The sequence below is a fragment of the Pteronotus mesoamericanus genome, unplaced genomic scaffold (genome assembly GCF_021234165.1).
Source record: "Pteronotus mesoamericanus isolate MK-2021 breed Mesoamerican mustached bat unplaced genomic scaffold, CSHL_Meso_final scaffold_12, whole genome shotgun sequence".
NCBI lineage: Eukaryota > Metazoa > Chordata > Mammalia > Chiroptera > Mormoopidae > Pteronotus > Pteronotus mesoamericanus.
The window spans coordinates 5,587,104-5,607,620 of NW_026555303.1; the positions used below are offsets into that span (position 1 = coordinate 5,587,104).

The 20,517-nt window shown below is 36.7% G+C and overlaps 1 protein-coding gene and 1 non-coding gene across 3 annotated transcripts in view; both read right to left on the reverse strand.

Moving 5' to 3' along the window:
- The window catches only part of DIAPH2 (diaphanous related formin 2), a 908,710-nt gene that overhangs the window by 694,085 nt on the left and 194,108 nt on the right, over positions 1-20,517 (reverse strand). The gene's annotated exons all lie outside the window — the stretch shown is intronic.
- On the reverse strand, positions 579-685 carry LOC129082233 (U6 spliceosomal RNA). Its single transcript, XR_008530390.1, has one exon. It is a non-coding gene; the product is annotated as a U6 spliceosomal RNA (small nuclear RNA).

Genomic DNA, 20,517 nt, shown 5'->3' on the forward strand with positions numbered 1-20,517 from the left:
TTAACACAAACTAGGCAGTGATAAGTCTTTAACTAAGAATAGTTTAGGCCAATGGTCAGTGGAGGCCTGGTAAGAATCCTCAAAACTTTTAGAGTGAATGAGAGCGCAAAAGGGGCTGTTGCTCTAAATATAAAAATAATTATAATGTAGCATGACAACACTCAAGAGGTTAAAAAAAAAAAAGGTGGGGCAGCTAGACATACTTTTTTTTTTTTTCTTTTTCTTGCCAGCACCATATATCTGTCTTTCAGGCATCAAATATTTTGTGGGCTCTAGTCAAACACTATTTTCCTTAACTCTCTTCTCCTCCCCAACTCCTCCCCACATAAGCAGTTTAAAAACAAAACATCAGCTACTATACTTAGGTAGGAATTTCGATACTTTAACACAAGAAATAAGCATAAATCACTGGTTCTCAAGATGCATGTCCCAAACCATCAACATCATCTGGAATCTCATTAGACATGCAAATTCTTTTTTTTTTTTAAGAGAAGTAAACCTTTATTTCCTTGTTTCACAAATAAACCTGGCTGGGCTGGCTGCTTTTTGATGATTAGTCAAAGAGACCAAATTGCATAAAAAATACGGAACGCTTCACAAATTTGTGCCTCATCCTTGCGCTGGGGCCATGCTAATCTTTTCTGCATCGTTCCAATTTTAGTATGTGTGCTGCCAAAGCGAGCACAGAAATGCAAACTCTTGAACCCTAACCTAGACCTATGGAATCAGTAACTTTGGGGTAGGACCCAATATCTGTTTTAACTGCTCCTTCAGGTGACTCTGATGCTCAGGTTTAAGAACAGCTGATGTAGAACAATGGTTTGCTAACAAGTGGAAGAGCCTTTCTTAGGGAATACTGAGGCTCAAAACTCAAGACTGCTTTATACACCCTCCCCACCATACTGAGCACTCCCATTGCCACAGGACAGAGAGCCAGAATCCAGTTGAACCAAGTATATTCATATATTTTACAGAGTATGCAAATTCTAGCTCTAAGTTATTCAGTACTAATTGGAATATCTAGAAATACAAAAATGCAGGTCATGACTCAATTTAAAATCTGACTCCAAGAGTGCAGATAAGGACAAATACAGACAAATTTTCTACCCTGACTTGTGTGGCTCCACAGGTTAGACCTTGTCCTGAAAACTGAAAGATAGCTGGTTTGATTCCTGGTCAGAGCATGTGTCTGGGTTCTGGGCCAGGTCCCTGCTTGGAGGTGTGCGAGAGGTAACCGGCTGATGTTTCTCTCACGCACTGATGTTTCTCTCCCTCTTTTTATCCCTCCCTTACTCTCTCTCTACTCTCCCTCTCTTCTCCTCTCTCTAACAATAAATAAAATCTTTGAAAAAATAGACATTAATTTTCTGTAGTATCTCAACTCTGAAATGAGAAACTACAGTTTATCATGGTCCCTAAATTTATAAGGGACAAAGAAGAAGCTGAGAAATGCTAAACAACCAAACAGAAGAAAACATGGAGGAAGGGAATGATCGCTCTTAATTTCCATAACTACTCTGAAACACAAGATTTTTTTTTCTGATACATGATTTGCATATAGTACAATTCATTGTTTTGACATATGCATAGTCATGCAACCTCCAACACAAGATATGCAACACTTCTATCATTCCAAACTGTTCCCTGGTATTCCTTTCCAGTCAATCCCCTTTCTCTAATCCCAGCTCCCTGGCAACCACTTATCTGATCCTTGTCCCTATATAGTTTTGCTGTTTTCTACAATGTCATTAGAAATTGAATTGAAGAGTGCGCAGGAATTTATGTCTGGCTTCTTTAATTTAGCATAAATATTGTTTTGCATGCCTCAGTAGTCTATTCTTTTTTTAAGATTATATTTATTTATATTTTGAAAGAGGGGAAGGGAGGGGGGGAGGGAGAGAAACATCAATGTGTGGTTGCCCCTCAAGTGCCCCTGCTGGGGACCTGGCCTGCAACTCAGGCATGTGCCCTGATCAGGAATCGAACTGGCAACCCCTTGGTTCACAAGCTGGCACTCAATCCACTGAGCCACACCAGCCAGGGCTTTCTTTTTCTTTTTTTTATTCCTTTTTATTGTATTGACATGCCAAAATTCATTTATACATTCAGTTAATGAGCATCTTGATGTTTTCAGGGTGTGTTGATGATGAATAAAGCTGCTACACATGTTTGCATGAAAGTATTTGTGAAAGCATATGTTTTCATTTGCTTGGCAAAATAACAAGGAGCAAAGTTGCTGGGTCTTATGGTAAACATATAATTTTTACAAAATTGCTTTCCAAAGTGGCATTCCTTCAGCAAAGTGTAACAAATCCTTTCCAGCACTTAATATTGTTAAGCTTTTTAACTTGAACCATTCTAAAAACTGTTTTCAGATAAAGAAACTGAAAAGCAGTTAAGTAACTTGCCAAACATCACTCAAAATGTATCATTATTTGAATCATACTATTTGAAATTACTAACAGGACCAGCATACAATTTTCTATAACAACATCTGGCTAATGGCTTCACCAATAACTCATTGAAGAAGAATCAGTTGTTGCTCAGAACTGCATTAAGCTTAAATCTATATTTCTATGTTTAGACACACAAGTACATGATTTGTATTATTTGACAGTTTACTTCATTTGTTCAGGTGTAATAAGTACATTTCATTCCATGTTTCAATTATCTTTTAAAGTCCTAAACTTCATAAGAAATCTCCAAAAAAACAAAAGATATCTGAAAACTCCAACTAAAACTTCTAATCAAGATTTAGGTAAGGCAGCTTATCAGAATAGAGCCAGAATAGAGCTTATGCTTTTTTCTTAATAGGATATATAACCTACAATCTCATTTTTAGGTATTTACAAATTGGTGACTTCATATGATCAAGTTACCTAGGTTAAAGAGTTGTCTTGAACGATACACATACATGGTGGTATTTGTAGCCATCACTTGTCAGGTGACCAAGTGGAACAAATGAACAACCCAAACAAAAGCAACAAAAAGATCAGTCTGGATGATTAATGCATGAGTGAGCAAGAAGCTAGGATTAGACCTGAAGAATGAAAAAGAAGCCAGGAAGATTATCAAGGGAATAAGAGGAACTGACCCACAGAGAAACAGTGTTTTCTGAGCTGAGGTACACATGGCATGGCTATGTCTATCAGACAGTCCAAGATATGATACATTGCTTAAGAAGTTAAAATTAAACACCTCTCCTAAGTTTATTCAACATTTGTGAAAAATATCACTCCCTCTATCAACGAAATGCACTGTGAGACCACATAGTGGCATGGTTAATCGCATATGCTTCAGAGGAAGGCAGGTCTCGGTTTCAATCCCATCTTTACCATATTCTAGCTGTGTCAGTTTTGATCAGTTACTTAAATTCTCTAAGCTTGCTTTTTCATTTCAAAATAAAGATGCTAATAGTACCTATATCCCATAATGTTTTTGTGACTACTAAATAAAATAATGCCTGTGAAATAGAACAGTGAAGCTTTATTAAATCAATTTTGAAAATATTCAAAACCAAAAATGGAAATGCTCTTTGAATCTTCTAGTCTAAAATACAGTATTAATTTTAGTCATGAAGACTACTTTTCAATAATATTAGTACTTAATAACATGTATTCATTTATTGAAAGTCGTTTGACTAATATGAAATATGCAGAAGAATGTAAACAGACACTAGACTCTTTCAGTAAATAATTGCCTTTTGTGCTTTAGCTTGTTACTATTCTACTTTGTATATATTTATTTTTCACTATATTTAGAGCTCACCAGCTCATTGGAATAGACATAGAAGTTACAATGGTGAAGATAAGAGTCTGTTTTATAATTCATACATAATCCTGACAAAAATATTGAAATTATATAAAAATAAAAGTTAAGGTTTTAAAACATAAATCTATCCTGAGCCTTCAGGATTTCTGAGGCCTTTTTTTTTTTTTTTTTAAACAGAGAGTCAATTTATTGAAGGTTGATTTAAGCATGTGCACTGGTGACTACAACCTCCTGGCTCAATACTGAGGAAGTAACCTGCTTAACAATCTCAGCAGGAATGAGCAAGTCAGTGAGTCACTTGTGGAACCTCATGTGAAAAGAATCCCAAGTCTTAGCACTTTTCCCATGGGAAGTTTTCCTTGTAATGATTCTCAGAGACTTGGTAGGCATCTGAACTTGTCCTTTTACTTTGAGATCTTTTTCCTTTGTGCCTCTGAGCAAGGCAGCACACATGCTTTCCAAAGACTTGACATTGCAGCTGGTTAGGGTAATTCTAATTCAGAGAATCTCCACCTTTGGTCCCATGAGTGTCTTTCATCATCTTTAAAAGGCATTATTGCAGTTTGGAATCCTGACTGACTTGTTCCTGGAAAGAAGCAGCAGTCGTGATTGCAAACAGCGGTGAGTCCAGGAACATGAGCTGGTGGAACAGAACTCTCCAACCATATCTTCCTCAAAATGGAGGTCATTATTTCTAAAGGACCCACTTATACTGATCACCATAATCGAAGGAAAGGAAATCTTATGTTCTGATATTTCATTGTTTAATCAAAGTATCAGAGGATTGAATAAACTCTAAATCCATGAAAAGCAAGATTCTCTCCTCTCTACTTCTCTAGGCGAGAACAAAGTGAGGGAAACTCTATAAATGCACCTGTTGAAAAAGGGAGTGAAGATTCTGTTCCCTCACATATACACATAAAGGATAACTCTTCAGTTTCCCAAAACTTCAACCTTTCATTTATAAACTGGACACTCAGACTCTGAATTATTTAGTTATAGTTCATGTAAATATAACTTAAAATCAATGATATCATGGACAATGAGTTCAGTACACTACACAATATAGACATGACAGGAAATACTGACTACATGTACATTTATGATATGATTGTCTGGATTCACAACTATTTTTCAAAAGGGTTACAGCTAAAATTATAAATTCCTATCCTGAGTCCCATAAGCTATAAATGCAATTGATCTTGGGTGCAGGAGACCAATAAGTAGTTATGTCATCCCTTTATCACTGTTTGTGCAGTGCTAAAGGCTAGTATAGAAGGTTATGTGCTCTGTACAGATGATTTTATTTCCCTATAATGGTATTCTATTCCCATGGATAATCTCATAATGCAACCCAAATCATGAGAATACCAAATAATATAACTAATAAATAGTTCAGGGTTTCTAGAGGGAATTCAGAAAGTTGGTAAAAGTATAAGACATGAAGCAACTAATTCAAACTATTGAGAAGACTTTAAAGACAACTGTAAATGGCATATACATGTTTTACTTAATAGAAGGAAAACACCTCATTTAAATTCTAATGTTCCCAATGTAATGTTTTTTAGTGCAATTAAAACCAAACCTTAGTTATATGCATTTATGGGATAAAAGCCCCTCCCCCAGGTAATTAAAACAAATGTACAATCCAATGCTAACACTACCATTCAGTCCATGGATCAGTATATCCAAACACTAGCCAAGAAAAACTTAGTATTTTCAGCCTTAACAAAATAATTTATTCAGCTAAATCAATTTCATATATAATTCTATTATCAATGTATACAGCCATTAAAAAATTAAAATGTTAAAAACAAAACAACATGGATCTGTATATGCTATAATTGCCTTGGTCTTAGTCCAATAAAAACATGTATATCTTGATGATGTTAATTCTTCCAATCCATGAACATGGTATATGCTTCCATTTATTTGTGTCTTCCTTGATTTCTTTCTTCAGTGTTGTGTAGCTTTCTTACTACAAGTCTTTTACCTCCTTGGCTAGGTTTATTCCTAGGTACTTCATTTTTCTTGCTGCTATAGCAAATGGAATTTTTTTGTCTGATATGTTTCTGATATTTCATTGTTGGTGTACAAAAATACCTTCAATTTCTGAATACTGACTTTATATCCTGGTGCATTGCCAAATTCACTTATTAGGTTGAGCAGTATGTTGATGGAGTCTATAACGTTCTTGGTTCTCTATGTACACTGTCATGTCATCAGGAAACAGTGACAGTTTTACTTCCTCCTTTCCAATTTGGATGCCTTTTACTTCTTTTTCCTTATCTGATCGCTGTAGCTAAGATGTCCAATGCTATGCTGAGTAGAGTGGTAAAGGTGGACATACTTTTGTTGTTCCTAATCTTAGTGGGTAAAGGACCTGAACAGACACTTCTCCAAGGAGGACATACACAGGGCCGGGAGACATATAAAATGATGTTCAACATTACTAGCCCTCAGAAAGATGCAAATTAAAACAACAATAAGAAATCACTTCACACTGGTCAGAATGGTCATCATAACCAAATCAAAAATCAACAAGTACTGGCAAGGTTGTAGGGAAAAGGGAACCCTAGTACACTGTTGGTGGGAATGCAGACTGGCTCAGCCATTGTGGAAACCATGTGGAATTTCCTCAAAAAACTAAAAACAGAACTGCCTTTTGATCCATCAGTACCACTGCTGGGAATATAGCGTAAGAATACTGAAACACCAATTCAAAAGAACCTATGCACCCCAATGTTCATAGGAGAGTTATTTACAGCAGGCCAAATGCTGAAAATAGCCTCAGTGCCCATCAGTAAATGAGTGGATCAAAAAACTACGGTACATTTACACAATGGAATACTACACAGCAGAATGAAAGAAAGAGCTACTACCCTTTGTGACAGCATGGATGGAATTGGAGAGCATTATGCTAAGTGAAATAAGACAGGCAGTGAAAGACAAATACCATATGATCTCACCTTTAAGTGGAACCTAATCAACAAGACAAACAAGTGGGTAAAATAGAACCAGAGACATTGAAATAAAGAATGAACTGATAGTAACCAGATTTTTTAATTGAATATCAAAATCAAAAGTAGTAAGAACAAAACTAAACAAGTGGGACTACATCAAACTAAAAAGCTTCTAGTTTCTGCAGAGCCAAGAAAACCATCAACAAAGTGAAAAAGCAACCTATTGAATAGGAGAAGATATTTTCAAATCATATATTGATAATAGGATAATATCCTAAATATATAAAGAACTCATATAACTGAATAGCCAAAAAATTGATTTAAAAATGTGCAGAATATCTGAATAGCCAATTTTCCAAAGAAAGACATACTGGGGACCAACAGGTACACAAAAATATGCTCAGCATCATTAATCATCAAGAAAATTCAAACCAAAAACACAGTGAGGCATCACCTCACACCTGATTAGACATGACTATACATCCTCTAAGAGTGGATATTAAGTAAGAGACTAGAACTACTGTGTCAGCAAGAACATGGAGAAAAGTCAACCCTTGTGCACTGCTGGTGGAAATATAAATTAGTGAAACCACTACGAAAACAGTATTGGAAGTCCTTAAAAATTAAAAACAGAACTACCATATGATCCAGCAATTCTACTTCTGGGTATTCATCTAAAGAATATGAAAACAGTAATTCATAAAGATATATGTACCTTTATGTTAACTGCAGCATTATTTACAATAACCAATACATGGAAACAACCTAATTATCCATTGATAGATGGATGGATATGCATACACATACACACACACCCACACTGAAATTTTCCGCCAAGAAAAGGAAACAAAAGTCTTACAATTAGAAATGGATGGACCTTGAGGATATTACACTAACTGAAATGTTGGACAGAGAAAGAAAAATATCTGATTTCTCTTATATGTGGAATCCAAAATATCTATCTATCCACAGATGACAGATAGATAGGTAGATGAAAGACACATAGAGATCATAGATATAGAGAACAAATTAGTGGTTGGCAGAGGCAGGGATAGAAGGTAGGAGAAATGTGTGAATAGCTCTTTTGTTTGTTTGTTTGTTTGAGTAAGTTCAATAAAGACAAAATCAATATAAAGCCCTCACCAAAACATAAAAGAGAATAAAAGAGAAAGCTAACTTAAAAATAAATACAGGCATACCTCATTTTATTGTGATTTGCTTTATTGTGGCTCACACATACTACATTTTCATGAACATAAAGGCAAGACACAATGAGCAAGATTACAACTCTCTGAAGGTTCAGATGATGATTAGCATTTTTTAGCAATAAAGCATTTTAAATTCAGGCATCTTCACTGTTTTTGAGACATATTATTGTACACTTAAGTCATTTATAACAGTTATGTCATAACTTTTATATGCAATGGGAAACCAAAAAATTTGTGTGACTGACTTTATCGCAACATTCACTTTATTGCAGCAATCTGGAACCAAACCTGCCATATCTTTGAGGTATCTCTGTGATAAGTATTTCTATGTCTAAATGCTTGGACATGATAGTAAATACTACAGGACTGAGTTAAATAGCCAATGCTTGTACCTATATATAAAATACATATATACATATAAAAATAACCATCCATATACCAGCTACAAGGGACATATTGGTGATCTAAGTTTCAAAGATGCATTGTTCTCAGCAAAATATTTCTTAAAAGAGCAAATAATTCTTGTTACAAATTTCTAAAAATATATATAAAACATATTCTTCCCTTGGAAAAAAATAAAGAAAATGGACAAATGAAATGACCGGAGAGTGTCAAAGATGACTCCAAATTACAGACACAGGGATCTGAGCCAACATGACGAATAGATGGATAAGCTATCTAAGACAAAAGAATAACATATGAAGTCAAAAATAGTTGAATACCATTACGTAATTTCAAAACTGTTATGGACTCAGAAAAGTAAAAGTCCAGTACCATGAGTATAGCATGTTGCTTATATCTCTACAGTACTATTTGACCATTCATATTCATCTAGCATGCCTCACATCAATAGTTTCAGAAATTTCCAGTCACATATTTAAAAAATAAACATGCATATATAATATGACCATTTAAAAACATTTACTTATTTTCAGAGAGGGGAAGGCAGGGAGAAAGAGACTGAGAGAGAGAAATCAAGATGGCAGATGAATGAGTGGAAGTCACACTGACATCCTCCCAGGACCAACCTGGAATTGCAACTAAATTGGGGAGAAATCACCTGGGAAAAAAATGGAACAATAGCGAGAGAGGAGCCTTCTAATCTTGGACAAAGAAAAGAATTAGCTTTAGCACAACCTAACTGGTAAGGAGTGCAGTAGAGATTCAAGAAGGTGGGCAGGGTGCCCACTGGTGGCAGCACCAGAAGGATATTGAAATGGCCAATTGGATCCCCCAGGAAAGAGTAGGGTCTAAACCATAAGCTAGGATCTCCAGCCTACAGCACCAAAGCCCAAAAACTAGATAAAACAGATAAAAGCCAGCTGCAAAAAGCGGCAGGGTTGCTCTCTGCCAGAGATGGGCAGCTGGAGATCCAAAGAGCCGTTTAAAGAGCCAACGCATACTATTTTTATGCAGCCACTTACCCAGGGGCCTGGCAAATTGAGGGGCAGAGTGGGGTAGAGACACCTGAGGAGAGACTGGGGAAGGAGGCTTTGGGGATAGAACTGAGAGAGTAGCTGGCGAGATCTCAGTGCTGACCCCTCTCTGACATGGTAGCAACCATCTGGCTCAGGCAGACCTCTCCTCTGGCCTGCAAAAGCATGAGGGGACCGAATAGCCTGGCCCCAGGAGGCTCTGCCGAAGCCCAGTAGTGCTAAAACCTGACTGCTGAGTACACAGTAGCAGTGACAGACAACAGATCTCTGGCTAGAGGAGGCGCAGAGTGGTCTAGAGACTCTTGAGGTGAGGCCAGAGACAAAGGCTTTGTAAAGAGAATGGAGAGAGTAGCCAGGGGGATTATATTGCTGACTCCTTCCCCATAAAGTAGCAGCCATCTGACTCAGGCAAACCACTCCCCTGAGCAGCAGCAGCATGAGAGGACCCAATAACCAAATCCCCAGGAGGGACTCTACCCCAGATTGTGGTGTCTCTAACTGAGCCTACTGACTGTAGAGTGATTAGATTAACAGTTGAAGGAGACAGCCACAGAGAGTACATTCCTGGAATTCTCGAACAGACTCCCTAAAGTCAGAGAGGGTCAACACCTAACATCATCAGAGGCAGATAAAGAAAGGAAAAACAGAAACAAAAACAACAAAAACAAAGCGGTCTCCTACCATAGAAATTCACACCACAAAGTCACGAAATCAATAGAGGTCAATTTAAGTAACAGAAGCAAAAAAGAAGAATCTCACAAATAATGGGAAGGAAAAGAGACATCTCCCTACTGAAGGGAAAGGAGGAATGCCCAGAAAGAGAACTAAATGAAATAGTGGAAAGGAAACTATCAGATATTAAGTTCAAACCAACAGTTCTAAGGAAGCTCAATGAGCTCAGTGAGCTGGAAGAGAATTATGAAAAAGTACAGGAAAGTATGAGGCACTTACTGCAAACTATATCAACATGAAAAGGGACATAGAAGATATAAATAAGAGACAAGGAAATGAAGAATACAATTTCTAAACTGAAGAACACAGTAGAAGGAAGCAAAAGCAGGCTAGATAAAGCAGAGGGCTGAATCACTGAGCTGGAGGACAAGGAAGAAAAAACTCTCAGAAAGAGGATGAAAAGAGAAAAAAAAACACTCAAAAAGAATGAAGAGGCATTTAGGGAAATGCAGGACAACCTGAAACATAATAGCATCAATTTAATAGGTATACCAGGAGAAGAGGAGGAGCAAGGGATAGAGAACCTGTTTGAAAAAGTAATGATGGAAAACTTCCCTCCCTGGAGGAGAGAAAAAGTCACACAGGTCCAGAAAGAAGAGGGCCCTATTCAAGAGGAACCCAATGAGGCCCCCTCCAAGACAAATCATCATTAAAACGGCAAATATCAAAGACAGAGAATCCTGAAGTCAGCAAGGGAGAAACAGGTAGCAACCCACAGAGGAGCCCCGATAAAGCTAGCAGCTGACTTCTCAACAAAAACACTACAAGCCAGGAGAGAATAGCAAGAAATATTCGAAGGAATGAAACGCAAAGATGTACAACCAAGACTGCTCTACCAAGCAAGGCTCTATTAAAATAGAAGACAAAAGAAGGAGTTTACCAGACAAAAGAAGAGTGAAAGAATACATCTGCACCAAACCAGCATTGCAAAATAGGCTAAAGGGACTGCTTTAAGAATATGAAGAAAAAGGGTGGGAAAGAGAGGAACACATATACAAAGGAGAAAAAGGAAAAAAGTACCTATCAATAATAACTTTAAACATAAATGGATTAAAGGCCCCAATCAAAAGACAAAGGATCACTGCATGGATGAGAAAACAAGACCCACACATATGCTACCTACAAGAGACCCACCTCAGAACAAAGGACTTACACAGACTAAAAGTAAAGGAATAGAAAAAAATATATTCCAAGCAAATGGACAGGTAAAAAAAAATGCAGCAGTAGCAATATTTATATCAGACAAGATAGATTTCAAAACAAAGGCCATAAAAAGAGACCCAGAAGGACACTTTATAATACTCAAAGGAAGACTCCATCAAAGACATAAACATTGTAAACGTATATGCAGCCAACATAGGAGCACCCAAATATATAAGGAAAATCTTGCAGGACTTCAAGAAATATATAGACAGCAACACACTGATAGTAGGGGATTTGAACACCGCACTGTCAACAATGGATAGATCTTCCAATCAAAATGTCAACAAGGACATTGTGGAACTGAGCCATGCATTAGATCAAATGGATTTAATGGACATATATAGAACATTTCATCCAAAAGAAGCAAAATACGCATTCTTTTCAAAGGCACATGGAATATTTTCAGAGATAGGCCACATAATGAGACGCAAAAAAAGCCTCAACAAATTCAGGAAAATTGAAAAAATAACAAGTAATTTCTCAGACCATATGGACTTGAAACTGGGAACGAATCTCAGGGAAAAAACTCAAAAACATTCAAACTCATTGAGACTGAATAGCATTCTAGGAAACAATGAATGGATCAATGATGAGATCAAAAAAAGAATCGGAACGTTTCTAGAATTAAATGAAAATGAACACACAACAGTCCTATGCGCCACAGAAAAGGCAGTCCTGAAAGGGAAGTTCATAGCAATACAGGCCTACAAAAAAAAAAAAAAAAAAAAGATAGAAACATTTCAAATAAATGACTTAACCCTACAGCATCAAGAACTGGAGAAACAACAACAAACAAAGGCCAGAGTGAGTAGAAGGAAGAAAAATAATCAAGATCAGAGTAGAGCTGAATGACATTGAAATTAAAAGAACAATTCAAGGGATCAACCAATCCAGGAGCTGGACCTTTGAAAAGATAAACAATATCGACAAGACTTTAAACAGATTCATCAAGAAAAAAAAAAAAAAAGAGAGGACCCAAATAAATAATATCAGAAATGAAAGAGGAGAAATCACAACTGATACCACAGAAATGCAACCAATTGTAAGAAACTACTATGAACAATTATATGTCAAGAAATTTGAAAACCTCGATGAAATGGGCAAATTACTAAAAAATATAACCTTCTAACACTGATCGAAGAACAAGCTGAAAGCCTTAACAGACCGTTAACAGCTAGGGAAACTGAAGCAGTAATCAAATAACTCCCGGCACACAAGGGCCCTGAACCGGTTGGTTTAAAGCAGAATTTTACAAAACATTTAAGGAAGAGCTAACCCCTGTCCTTCTCAGACTATTCCAAAAATCCAAGAAGAGGAAAGACTCCCAAACTCTTTTTATGAGGCCAGCATCACCCTAATCACAAAACCAGATAAAGGACCTACAAAGAAAGAAAACTACAGGCCAATTTCGCTGATGAACATAGACACCAAAACCCTCAACAAAATATTGCCAAACCGCATCCAGCAGTGCATTAAAAAGATCATCCACCGTGATCAAATGGGATTCATTCCAGGGATACAAAGATGGTACAATATTTGCAAATCAATGAACATAATAAATCAAATAAAGAAAAGGAAGGACAAAAACGATATGATCTTATTGAGAGATGTGGAAAAAGCATTTGATGAGGTACAGTACCCATTTATGATAAAAACAGTCAGCAAAGTGGGAGTAGAGGGAACAAACCTCAACATGATAAAGACCATACATGAAAATCCTAGAGCCAACATCGTACTCAATGGGCAAAAACTAAAAGCTTTCCCACTAAAATTGTGAACAAAACAAGGATGTCCGCTTTCACCACTTTCATTCAACATAGTATTGGAAGTCCTCGCCACAGTGGCCAGGCAAGAAAAATAAATAAAAGGCATTCAAATTGGAAAGGAGGAAGTAAAAGTATGAATGTTTGCAGATGACATGATACTGTGCATGGAAAAGCCCCATATACTCCACCAAAAAACTACTGGACCTAATAAGTGAATTTGGCCAAACAGCAGGATACAAAGTCAATATTCAGAAATTGAAGGCATTTTTGTAGACCAAGAATGAAATATCAGAAGCAGAAATCAGGAAAACAATCCCATTTGCTATAGCAACAAGAGAAATAATGTACCTGAGAATAAACTTACCCAAGGAGGTAAAAGAGCTTTACTCAGAAAACTATACAACAGTTAAGAAAGAAATTAAGGAAGACACAAATAAATGGAAGTATATACCGGATTCATGGACTGGAAGAATTAACATCATTAAAATAGCCATACCACCCAAAGCAATTTATAGATTGAACCCAATCCCTATTAAAATTCCAGTGATATATTTCACAGAGAACAGACATTTCAAAAATTTATATGGAACCATAAAGAATGCTGAATAGCCGCATAAGTTTTGAGACAGAAAAACAAAGCAGCAGGGATCACAATACCAGACACAAAACTATATTACAAGGCTACTCTAATCAAAACAGTTTGGTACTGGCATAAAAACAGACACATAGATCAGTAGAAGAGAAATGAAAGCCGAGAAATAAACCCATTTCACTATGGTCAATTAATACTTGACAAAGGGGGCAGAAGCATAAATTGGAGGAAAAAATAGCCTCTTCAACAAATGGTGTTGGGAGAGCTGGACAGCTACGTGCAAAAAATTGAAATTCAACCACCAAATGACACCATACACAAAAATAAACTCAAGATGGATAGAAGACTTAAATATAAGTCACAACACCACAGAAGTCCAAGAGGAGAACATAGGCAGGAAACTCTCAGGTATCCCACGCAGCAATATTTTCACCAATATGTCCCCTAGATCAAGGGACATAAAGGAAATAATAAACAAGTGGGACGTCATCAAAATAAGAAGCTTCTGCATGGCCAAAGAAAACATCAGCAAAATGAAAGGTTAGCCAATCATATGGGAAAATATATTTGCCAACGATACCTCAGACACGGGTTTGATGTCTAAAATATATAAAGAACTCACACAACTCCACTCCGAGAAGACAAACAATACAATTAAAAAATGGGCAAAGGACTTGGACAGACACATCTCCAAGGAAGAGACACAGAGGGCCCAGAGACATATGAAAGGATGCTCCGCATCACTGGCCATCAGAGAAACGCAAATTAAAATGACAATGCGGTACCATTTCATACGTGTCAGAATGACCATTATAAACAGATCAACAAACAAGCGCTGGCCAGGCTGTGGAGAAAAGGGAACCCTAGTCCACTGTTGGTGGAAATGCAGACTGGTGCAGTCACTGTGGGAAACAGTTTGAAATTTCCTCAAAAAGCTAAAAACGGAGCTGCCTTTTGACCCAGCAATTCCACTGCTGGGATTATACCCTAAGAATCCCAAAATACCAATTCAAAGAACCTATGCACCCCAATGTTCATAGCAGCACAATTTACAACAGCCAAGTGTTGGAAGCAACCTAAGTGCCCCTCAATAAATGAGTGGATCAAAAAACTACAGTACATTTACACAATGGAATACTGCACAGCAGAATGAAAGAAAGCTACTACCCTTTGTGACAGCATTGATCGGACTGGAGAGCATTATGGTAAGTGAAATAAGCCAGGGAGGTGAAAGACAAACACCATATGATCTCACATACAAGTGGAACCTTACCAACAAAACAAACAAGCAAGGAAAATATAATAAGCAACATTGAAAGAAAAAAGAAAACATAGTCAAGAAGGAAGGAGGGAGAGGGGTGGCAGGGAAAGGAAAGGGAAGGGTCAAGTCAAGGAACATGTATAAAGGACCCATGGACAAAGCCAAAGTGGGGAAGGATTGAGGGTGGGAGGTAGGGGAGGGAGACGGGAAAGTGGTGGCCTGAAAATGGAGACAAATGCATCTGAACAATAAAAAACAATAATAATAAATAAATAAATAAGTAAAAAGTAAAAATAATTAGCAGTTTGCTTCTATTATGAGAAATAATGTTGGTTCTGCCTTCAAGTTGTGTTTTTAAGCTAAGTATATAATTAAAAATTCAATGTTAATATGCATGGTACCAGTGTAGCTAAATGAGCATAGATATGGTTGTCCTAGATTCTAAAAGAAAGCATAAAATTTAACATGAGTTAACAAAATTTATTACTGTCTATCCTATGTAAAAAATGCACTAGGATCTTCTAAAATGATTTCTCCATTTAAAAGTTAAAGTGAACACATTTAAAATGCCAATAATAAGCAATCCTGTTCTAGTAATACTGCCTTATGAGATGTGCTCACAATTTTAAGTCTTGATCACATTTCTGCATCATAAAAAAATTGTCCAATGCAAAGTGTTCTAAGAGTATCGATCTGCACATACCTTTATATTAACTGTCTAAATAGTGCTGGCTCCTTCGATAAGCTTTTAATAAGTTTAATACAGTTGTTTAAATAGTTATTAACACCTGTAATTAAGAAAGTGATTTTTATTCCTAATTTGTATTATTGTCAAGAGCCAGTAATTTCCTTACAATGATTATGTTAAAATGCACATTTGTTAATACACAAGAAAAATGTTTAAATCTAAAGGGAAGTTAGAAAATATCAAGTAGGAAAAAAGATGCTCTAGAGGCAATGCAAATAATTTCACATATATAAACTTTAAAGGATATTTTATCTTTTTTCACCTCAAAACATAGGGTGAGGAAGCTATCAGCACAGAAAGTTAACATACACACTAGGCCATGAGTTTGGCAGATCAATCACTAGGAGTCCAAATAAGAAGGAAAAATTGCTAGTGGGGTAAAATTCCCCTCCAGCTCTAAGGCAATTTCAGCAACAACTCTACAAAGAATTCTACACAATCACAACTCTCTGATACTATTCTTCAAATCAGTATTTGCGATTTTTGCCACGTTTTGACAAACTTTAGTCACAATGATTTATTGTTATACATTTCTTTAGATCTTCATACAATGTTCTGACAAATAGTATGCATCCCATAATGGGTTGGCTGCAAGGAAAATTGTTCAAATTCATCGGTCCTTTTTCAGTAGGCACTGCTTCCTTTCATTAACTTTAGTTAAGGGATATGAACAAAAATCTGTAAATAACATAGTCCTCATTCTAAAACACATGGACCATGGTATATGCAGAGGCTAGTGCAATTTGTGATAGCAGATTGAGATTTTAGAGCCAAATTTCATGGATGTTTAGGGTGTTAACAGAGTTGTAAACATTCAATTTCATTAATTCATCATGCAACACTAAAAAGACCATTGCATAAAGCATGCTATATTGTTTGTAGCTTATTACTATGGTTCAAATAAAACTAGCAGGTTACATTCTTGTTTGGAGGAAGTTAGCTTCATTCTTTTGCTCCAATTACATCTAAAAGTTCATAGCCACAAAACAGTGCCAGACTAATGCAAATTCATTCTCACTGCTCAAGAAGCACTGGTTGTTATTGATGGCGGGTCAATATCCACATCAAAACACACATTATTGTATACAAATTATACCATGCTTGCCATTATGATACAATAAGGGCAAGAATGTCTCTTCCCCAGGGGAGTCTAAAATCCAAGTAAGAAAAGCAGACATACATACATTAAACTATTATAGAGCATAAGCAGGTTCAGGTGAATATATAGAATACAAGATAACTGGTGAAGGAAATCTATAGTAAGGGAGCGATTTGGGATATAGCCAGTTAATGGTTTCTTCAAGGAATTTTAAAATATTTGCCTTTAGCAGAAAGTAACACAATGAAATTACTTTCTTAGAGCCTTTATCATCTGAGTGATTAAATACCATATGAATTTAAAATTCTTGACTCCATTTAATATTCTGAAATGACTGTGCTTTGATAATGTTTAGTAAAGCTATTAGTGTGTGTTTGTGTGTGTATATGTATGTGTGTTTATATTTATTTATTATTTTAGTAGGGGCTGAACAAAAATAAACCAGTTAAAACTGTAGTAAGGAAGGACACCAGCCACAAGAGGGCAAATGCCCAGATTCTAATAAACATCAGGTTTGAAAATAGTTCTATAACACATTTGGAAACTGCTTTCCTCAGTATTTTAAAGAAAAGTATAAATACCTGTCTGGCATTGATTAAGTATAATATTTATAAATGCAAGAAAATAATGGAATTCTAAGAAATCTTTCAGTCTTATGGAGGACACTTTTTCTCACTTTTCATAATCACTTCTAAACACTAATCTAGTTCCAATAGCAAATGTAATAAATTGGAACTAAGCAAGCAAGAACATAACACATAGTAGTTTAGAGCTAGAAGGCTCCAATCTCATTTACATATGGTGAAACTGTAGCCAAGAAGTCATTCGCAGATTGGACTAAGGCCACAAAGTGAGAGATCCAGGACCAGAAATCAGACCTCATGACTGGCATCTTAGTGGGACTCTATCGTATAACAGGTTGTCTCTCAGAATGCAGAGCTACAGAAAAATTTTCTTTATAAAGGGAGTGAGGCCAACAAAATTTAATTTCATTAAAGAGTTATACATAAAAATAGGTCTAGAAGTAGTATATAGTTCTACTTTTTCAAATATCAAGAACTAATGTTTTTACCTAGAAAGAATTTAGCTTAACTTTGTTATTTCAAGGGTTTTAAGGATAACTGTTCTTTGCATGATTGTAGTGGGTTGAATATCATCTACCTAGAAAGCAGAATATCACCTTATTTGGAAGTAGGATATTTACAGTTACAATTAAGGGTAGAGACAACATCATACTGGATTAGGATAAATTCTAAATCCAGTTAAAAGTGTTCTCATGCTAGACACAGAAAAGACACAGAGACATAGAGGAGGTATGACAAGGGAGACTAGTTTAGAGTTACACTGCCATAGGCCAAGGACTCCCAGAAGTTGGAGGTAGCAAGGAAGATCCTAGCCTAGAGCCTTAGGAAGGACCTTCCTGCCACAACCTTGATATCAGACTTCTGGCTACATGAACTGTAAGAGATTAAATTTTGTACTTTTTTAAGTTACCTAGTTTTTGGTAGCTGTTATGGAAGTTCTAGGAAACTGAAACAATAATATTAAATGATTCCTGTTGATTTTCAAAGATTATTTACTATTATTTATGCCACTATGCATTCAAGCTGATTTATCCTTTTATCCTTTTATAGACTTTTTCTTTGTTTTCTGTGTAAGTCCCTTCCTGTTACATAAATTATTCTCATTCTTGAGTCTATTCTCACATTGTTTCCTCCTTTTCTGATTTTTGTTGTTCATTTTGTTGTTTCATAGCATTTGTTTGCTTATTAGTTTCAATAAAAAGGAAGACCATTTAGTTCTTTGCTATGTTGGTTTGATTACTTATTTTTTTGGTTTCTATGAGGGATATTTTAAACTAAGGGATGGTCAAATAACAATATCTATAGCTGTTGATAGGTTTAAATCTAATAGAAATAGAAGGCGTGGTTTAGACTATGAAATGGTTATAAGCATATCTAAGTAATAAAATAAGGTGTTTTGTTTTGTTTTGTTTTTAATTTGGAAAGTCTGGGATGATAAACAAGTTTCTTTCCTGCAGAACTTTTAAAAGCCTTAAAATATAAAAATAAATAAAAAAATAAAACACTGCTTCCATTTGTTGTGAATTCCCGAAAGAGGAAAGTACACTGCAACTCCAGAAGTTAACTATATGACGTAGACACAAATCCAACCACCATTATTTTTCGGGGTCTATGAGGAGTAGGTTGAGGAGAGTATCCCCTCCTTATCAGGAAGGAAGATTTTTGGACCAGAGACTACTGGTAGATAAAAATCCAAGCAGAGAACACTGCTCGGAGGTGGCTTACTAGAATTTGGTAAGAATTCTCACGACACTCAAAGGAAAGATAAGGACACCGGTGCTCCTTGTTTTTTCTCCTCTTTCCAAAATACACACATGTACACACAGGAACACTAGAGACACTTTGTGGTAGCAATGTGGTGTTACTTTTTCTCATTTACTCAACTAGTAATGCCATGAGGAATAATGTTAAAATCAGAATGTACAGTATGAATAAAATAACCCTTGACCTTCTGGAGATCTCCTTACAATAACTTTCCTTTTCATCTTTATTAAAGTTACTGTGCTGGCTGGTGCCTGACAAGTTCATATCCCCTTCTTAGGAGAACACTCCCCAAAGTCCAATTCTGAGGTAACAGTTCAAGGTGAATAAATCCTGGACCATATCACCCTCTCCCTTACCAAAGAAATCTGACTCGATCAGGGATGGTGGCCTGAACTGTGGTGTGGTAAGCACTTAAGCTGGCCTACAGACTGAGCTGGCCGCGCAAGAAAAGCTTTGCCCAAACGGAACCAGCTGGGGACCAGAACAGAATCACCCCATTAAGAATCTTCCCTGGGCAATACAGAGAAGGCTGGGCAGTTAATATCAGGAAAGGAAGCTGACAATGGGACTAATCAGGGTGATGCTCCATGAAGTTCTGCTGCTGAGGTGAGGGAGGCTCATGACAAAAATAATCAGACTCTAGGACTACCTTCGGATGTCAAATGGCCTTCTATATCAGCCTCCACAAAGCACAGCTACACAACTGTTGCTGGAATTCCTGTGAGATGTCCATCTCCCTGTTTCCACCCAGAGTTATCCTTTAAAAATCTAGGTCAGGACATGCCATTAGTCTCTCAAAACTCTCTAACAGCTTCCCAACTCTCTCAGAGTAAAAGCCAAGGACTTTCCAATGGCTCCCAAGACTCTACATTCTCTGTCTCCAGCCACTTAGCCTCTCTGACATTCCTGAACAGAGCAAGCATTTGCTCGTGCTGATTCCTATTTCTAACAATGTTCCTTCTCCACTGAACCACATAGCTCATTCCCACACTTCCTTTAGACCTCTGCCCAAATATCATTAAAGTCAGGGAGGCCTGCACTGACTATCTGATATAAAATAGCAACATACCCTCCCCAGCACAGATCATAACCTGACATCATATATGTATTTTTTCTAAGTTATCTGACTTCCCACCCTGGCTGGGTAGCTTAGTTGACTAGAGCATCATCCCAATATGTCAAGGTTGAGCATTGGATCCCCAGCCAGGGCTCATACAAGAACTAACCAATGAATGCACAAATAAGTGGAATAACAAACCATTGTCTGTCTGTCTGTCTGTCTGTCTGTCTGTCTGTCTCTCTCCCCCCAACTCCTCCTCTTCCTCTACCACCCTCCCTCCCTTCCTTTATTTCTATACATGAATAAAAATTTCTTTAAATTATCTGACCT